General features: G+C 34.9%; 1 pseudogene; it reads right to left on the bottom strand.

Annotated features, from left to right (window-relative positions):
- Window positions 1-628: 628 nt before the first annotated feature.
- On the bottom strand, window positions 629-5,756 carry LOC146947164 (uncharacterized; annotated as a pseudogene).
- Window positions 5,757-6,180: the final 424 nt, after the last annotated feature.

Raw genomic sequence — 6,180 nt, 5'->3', positions numbered from 1 at the left:
GGGAGTGAGCGCGTGAGGTGGTTTTGGTTCTCGCCATTCTCGTTAGAAAACAGAGCAGATTTTGTTTGAAGAGTGAATGGAAGAAAGTTGGTTTTGGAAAGTAGAAGTGTGATGGAAATAATCTGAACAGTTGTTGGTTATTATAGGGCCAAAACGTGTTCAGTTGAGGGAGGAAAGAGGAAGTGACTTGACAGTTTTTGCATTGGAAAAGATGAAACTGAAAAAGTAGTGGCTAGGAGAGAGAGAAACTAGCCGTTTGGGAAAAAGAAAGGTGATAGGTTGATTGATGGTTAAGGTTTTACATGGTGGTTAAACCTTAAATCTATCTTCTTATAACCAAACATTAAATGCTTAAGATTATAGAGAGATTTTTGGATCAAATCAACACAAAATCTCACGCTTTGAGATTTTTGACCCAGAATCCAGGTATTGAACATTCTGATGAATATGAACATTCTGACATGTACTATCAGATGAACATTCTGATGAACATTCTGATCATATGAACATTCTGATGAACATTCTGATCTATTGAACATTCTGATGAGTGTTCAGATTAAGATTGATCTTACTAAATTGAATCAGATAACATCAAGGGGGTAAGTTTTAGGCTATTAGTGATTAATGATCAATCTTTATTGGGATTTTTAATGATTTGCAATTTTTCTTTAAGAAAATTGAATCTATCCTCAACAAGGGGTTTTGTGAAAATGTCAGCTAGTTGATTTTCAATATCAACAAAGCTTAATACAATATCCCTTTTTTGAACATGGTCTCTCATGAAATGATGCTTAATTTCAATATGCTTAGACCTAGAATGTTGTATTGGATTTTTAGAAAGATTTATAGCACTAGTGTTGTCACAAAAAATAGGAATACTTGTGTACCTTAGTGAATAATCCTCCATTTGATTTTTAATCCACAAGATTTGAGAGCAACAACTTGCTGCAGAGACATACTCAGCTTCAGTTGTGGAGAGTGCAATGGTGTTTTGCTTTCTGCAAGACCATCCAATCAATGCTTGTCCCAAGAATTGACAGGTTCCACTTGTACTTTTTCTCTCAACCTTGTCTCCAGCATAATCAGCATCACTATATGCTGCAAGATCAAAACTGGATCCTTTTCTATACCAAAGGCCAAGATCAGTAGTACCTACTAGATATCTAAAAATCCTTTTAACTGCAGTTAAATGGGATTCTTTTGCACATGTTTGAAATCTAGCACATAAACCTACTGCAAACACTATGTCAGGTCTGCTAGCAGTTAAATATAATAATGAACCTATCATGCCTCTATATTCTTTTTCAGAAATAGATTTTCCACTCTCATCCTTATCTGAACTTGAAGATGGATGCATAGGGGTGACCATGATTTTTGCCTCATTCATTTTATATTTCTTACGAATGTCTTTGACATATTTTTCTTGACTTATGAAAATTCCATTTGAATGTTGTTTGATTTGTAAACCAAGGAAGAAACCAAGTTCACCCATCATGCTCATCTCAAATTCACTTTGCATAAGGTTAGAAAATTCTTCACACATTTTTATTTTGGTAGCACCAAAAATAATATCATCCACATAAACTTGAACAATAAGTAAATCAGAGTTATGTGTTTTTCTAAAAAGTGTGGTATCAATTTTTCCTCTTGAAAAGCCATTTTCAATTAAGAAAGTGCTAAGTATGTCATACCAAGCTCTAGGAGCTTGTTTAAGACCATAGAGTGCTTTAGTGAGTTTGAAAACATGATCTGGTTTCTCTTTATTTATGAAGCCAGGAGGTTGGCTTACATAAACTTCCTCATTTAAAAATCCATTTGAAAATGCACTTTTGACATCCATTTGAAAAAGTTTAATGCTTTTATGTGCAGCATATGCAAGAAGAATTCTGATGGCTTCTAACCTTGCCACTGGTGCAAAGGTCTCATCATAGTCAATACCTTCTTGTTGGTTGTAACCTTGAGCAACTAACCTTGCTTTGTTTCTGACAACCTTACCATTTTCATCAAGCTTGTTTCTGAAAACCCATCTTGTTCCAACGATGGTTTTCTCTTGATTATTTGGAACTAGATTCCAAACTTGTTCCTTTCAAACTGAGAAAGTTCTTCCTTCATGGCCTCAATCCAAGAATCATCAATAATAGCTTCATTGATTGACTTGGGTTCCATTTGAGAGATCATTGCCATGTTGGTATCTTGAAAGGACAATCTGGTTCTTACACCATCAGTTGTACTTCCAATGATTTGATCTACAGGATGATCTCCTACCATTCTCCAACTTCTAGGTGGACTTTGGAGAGTCTGATCCTGAACATTCTGATCATCTTCTTTCTCTGCTGGAGTTTCAGTGTTCTGACTGGGAACATTCTGAAGTGTTGGCACTTCTGTGTCTTCACTTTCTTTCGGTTGAGAATGTTCATCATATTCATCAAATATGACATGCATACTAATTTCAACTGTCTGGGTTTTTAGATTGTACACTCTATAACCTTTAGAAGTTGTAGAGTATCCTAAAAAGATAGCTTTATCTGATTTAGGATCAAACTTACCCAATTTTTCTTTATTGTTCAGAATGTAGCAATAGCAGCCAAATATGTGAAAATAAGATATGCTAGGTTTAATGTTTTTCCAGAGTTCATATGGGGTTTTATTGAGAACCTTTCTTATTGAAACTCTATTCAAAATGTAGCAAGATGTGTTAATGGCTTCTGCCCAAAAATAATCTTCAACATTTGATTCATTTAACATTGTTCTAGCCATTTCTTGCAAAGTCCTATTTTTTCTTTCAACAACTCCATTTTGTTGTTGAGTTCTTGCACAAGAAAAATTATGTTTAATACCATTTTCATCAAAGAATGTTCTGAAGGATGCATTTTCAAATTCTCCTCCATGATCACTCCTCGCTGTGATGGTATTAGAACCTTTTTCATTTTGAACTCTTTTACAAAAGTTTTGAAATGCTTCAAAAGATTCATCCTTGTGTTTTAAAAATAGAACCCATGTAAATCTGGAAAAATCATCAACAATAACAAAACCATATCTTTTGCCAGTTAGACTTGCAGTTTGAACTGGACCAAATAGATCAATGTGAAGTAGCTCTAAAGGTTTCTGAGTTGAAATAAACTCAATGGTTTTAAAACTACTTTTTACATGTTTACCTTTAACACAAGCTTCACAGATCTTGTCCTTGTCAAAACTGATCTTAGGCAAACCTCTAACTAGATCAAGTTGAGAAAGTTTAGCAATGGTTTTCATGCTTATATGACCAGCCCTTTTGTGCCAAATCCATTTGTCTTTTTCAAGAGACATAAAACAGGATTCTGCAGACATATCATTTAGTTCTAAAACATACAAGTTCTTTCTTCTTGATCCAGTGAAAAATAACTTGTTAGAGGAGGTCTGTCTAATTTCACATATGTTAGGTTTAAAGATCACTTCAAATCCACTATCACACAATTGACTTATGCTAAGTAGATTGTGTTTTAAACCTTCTACATACTGAACATTTTCTATTTTAGCAGAGTTAGGCTTACCTATAGTACCTTTACCTCTGATCTTACCCTTGTCATTATTTCCAAATGTCACCAGTCCTCCATCCTTCTTTTCAAAGGTCAGAAAACAGTTCATGTCACCTATCATGTGCCTAGAACGACCACTATCCAAGTACCATGGCTTTGTTCTTGCACCTTGAGGCAGGACCTACATTTGACAAGATAAAAACTTTAGGTACCCATGTAATGTTGGGTCCTTGAGGGTTAGTTCTTCTAAGAGATCTTTTCTTATTATAACATTCTGTCTTGTATGATCAGATTTGTTACAGTAGGAACATGACTTCTTAGCCTTCTCAGCCTTTTGTGAACTTTCTGATCTATTGAGATGAGAACGTTCTGAACTAAGATTAATCTTATTTTGTTTGATAAGTTTTTTCTTAACATGGCATACTGTTTCATCATGTCCATACCTATCACAAAAATAACATTTAGTTCTTGGTTTAGCCTTAGGTACAAAATTTTCAATAATTTTGTGTGGATCTTTAAAGCCTAAACCAGATTTCTTAGCACTTTCATTTTGAGATCCTAAGATGTTTTGAAATGTTTCTGTAGATTTTATAAAACCTGTAAGATCATTTTTCAAAGTTTCAACTTCCTTTTTCAAAAGTATGTTTTCCTTTTTCATTTCAGAAGGTATAGAAATAATGTCTTTTTGTTTTCTGTTTAGTTCTCTTTGTTTTTCTGACATTTCAAAGTGAGCATCTTGCAAAACTTGTATGGTTTTTCTAGACTCATCATACTTGTTTTGAAGTGTTTCTTTTTCTGCTTTTATCTCAGAAAGTTCCTTGATTAAAGAATGACATCTATTAGTTAAGAAGTTTGAATCATATAAGAGACTATCCATTTTATTTTCAAGATCTTCATATAAAGAATTAGTTTTATAGATAATTACCTCTTCCTCATCATCTGATTAAGCCATCAGTCCCATGTTGGCTTCTTCATCTTCTTGAGGTTCTTATTCTTACAAGTCATCCCAAGTGATCATTGCCTTCTTCTTGAAGGGAGGTTTCCTTTGCACTTTCTTGATGTCAGGACATTCACTCTTGTAGTGTCCAGTTTTGTTGCAGCCATAACAAGTGACTTGGCTTTTGTCAGCTTCAGTTTTGGTGCTATTGTTGGTGTTTGGAAACTTCTTTCTGATCTGATTTCTTCTTAACATCATTCTTTGAATTCTTTTGGAGATTAGAGCAAGTTCATCTTCAGCTTCTTCTTCATGAACTTCTTCTAATTCTTGTGGTTCTTGCACATCATCATCAGCTACTGATGGGGTTTGCTGAGATGCTTTCAAGGCAAGTGTCTTTACCTTCTTCACTGGTCTGTCTCCTTGAAGTACAACCTCATGAGCCCTCAGTGAACCAATGAGATCTTCTAGGTTCATGGTTTTTAAATCCTTGGCCTGAGTGATTGCAGTGACCATAGGTCTCCACACACTAGGAAGACATCTTAAGATTTTTCTGATTCTATCATGAGTAGAATATGCCTTTCCAAGAGATCTCATTTCATTTACTATTGTAGTAAATCTAGCATACATCTCATCAATGGTTTCATTTTCACTCATTTCAAAAACTTCAAACTTTATGACACCAATGTCAATTCTAGTTTCTTTGACATGAGATGTACCTTCATGATGTATTCTCAAAGTATCCCATACCTCTTTAGCATTCTTACATTCATCAACTCTTTCACTTTCTTCCATGGTTAGTGCACATGATAAAAAGAGTCTAGCTTTAGAGTTTAACAATACCTGAGCTTTTTCATCTGTTGACCATGCACTCTTTTCCTTGACAGCTCCTTCTTTGGTTGTTGGAACAAAATCTCCATCTGTGATGACTGCCCACATATCATTGTCTTGAGACCTGAAAAAGAGCTCCATATTGCCTTTCCAGAAGTAATAGTTTGAACCATCAAAGAGTGGTGGTCTGTTTGATGATCCTCCTTCAGCTATGTACTTGACTTTAGACATACTTCCTGAATCTTTTCTCTAACACTTGTTAAAGTGTTCAAACCCTTAGAACCGGGCTCTGATGCCAATTGAAGTAGATAAAATAGTCACAAGAAAGGGGGGTTTGAATTGTGACCCTTTAAAAATTAACCTGTAACTTAAAAAATAATTCTCAAGTGGAAACTTGGAATGGTTAAGTTAATAGCAGACTTCAGAACGTTCTGATGTCTGAGTGTAAAAACAGTTTTAACAAAGTAACTATGTTTGTGTGTGTGTGTGTGTGTTTGTGTTTGCAGTATTTAAAAGAGTATAAGGAAGAAGGAAAGAACACACAGAGATTTATAGTAGTTCACCCAATGTGGGCTAGTCTACTCCTCACAGTTTTGTGAGATTTTTCCACTATGATGCTTGAGATAACCTCTCAAATCCTGCACCTTACAATCTGTGATCACCTGACCACTTACAATCCTGTATTCTCTAAGCCTTAGCAGGCTTGCACCTTGTTGCTAAGTTAACCAGTTAGACTTTTACAACCTTTGCTCAAACTAACACTTTAGTACCCCCTAAAGCTAGATGAGACTTTGTTACAATTTATATGAAGGTTTGAATGTTTGTGAATCAAACAGACAAGAAGAGAGAAAGAGAAGTTATCTTAGAGATAACAGAGAGTATTGATGTGCACTAAGTAAA

This window comes from Medicago sativa, chromosome 2 (genome assembly GCF_051527215.1).
Source record: "Medicago sativa cultivar Bolivia chromosome 2, Bolivia_mono, whole genome shotgun sequence".
NCBI classification, from domain to species: Eukaryota; Viridiplantae; Streptophyta; class Magnoliopsida; order Fabales; family Fabaceae; genus Medicago; species Medicago sativa.
The sequence above is the reverse complement of the archived record's forward strand: the minus strand, read 5'-3'. Positions and strand labels throughout refer to the sequence as shown.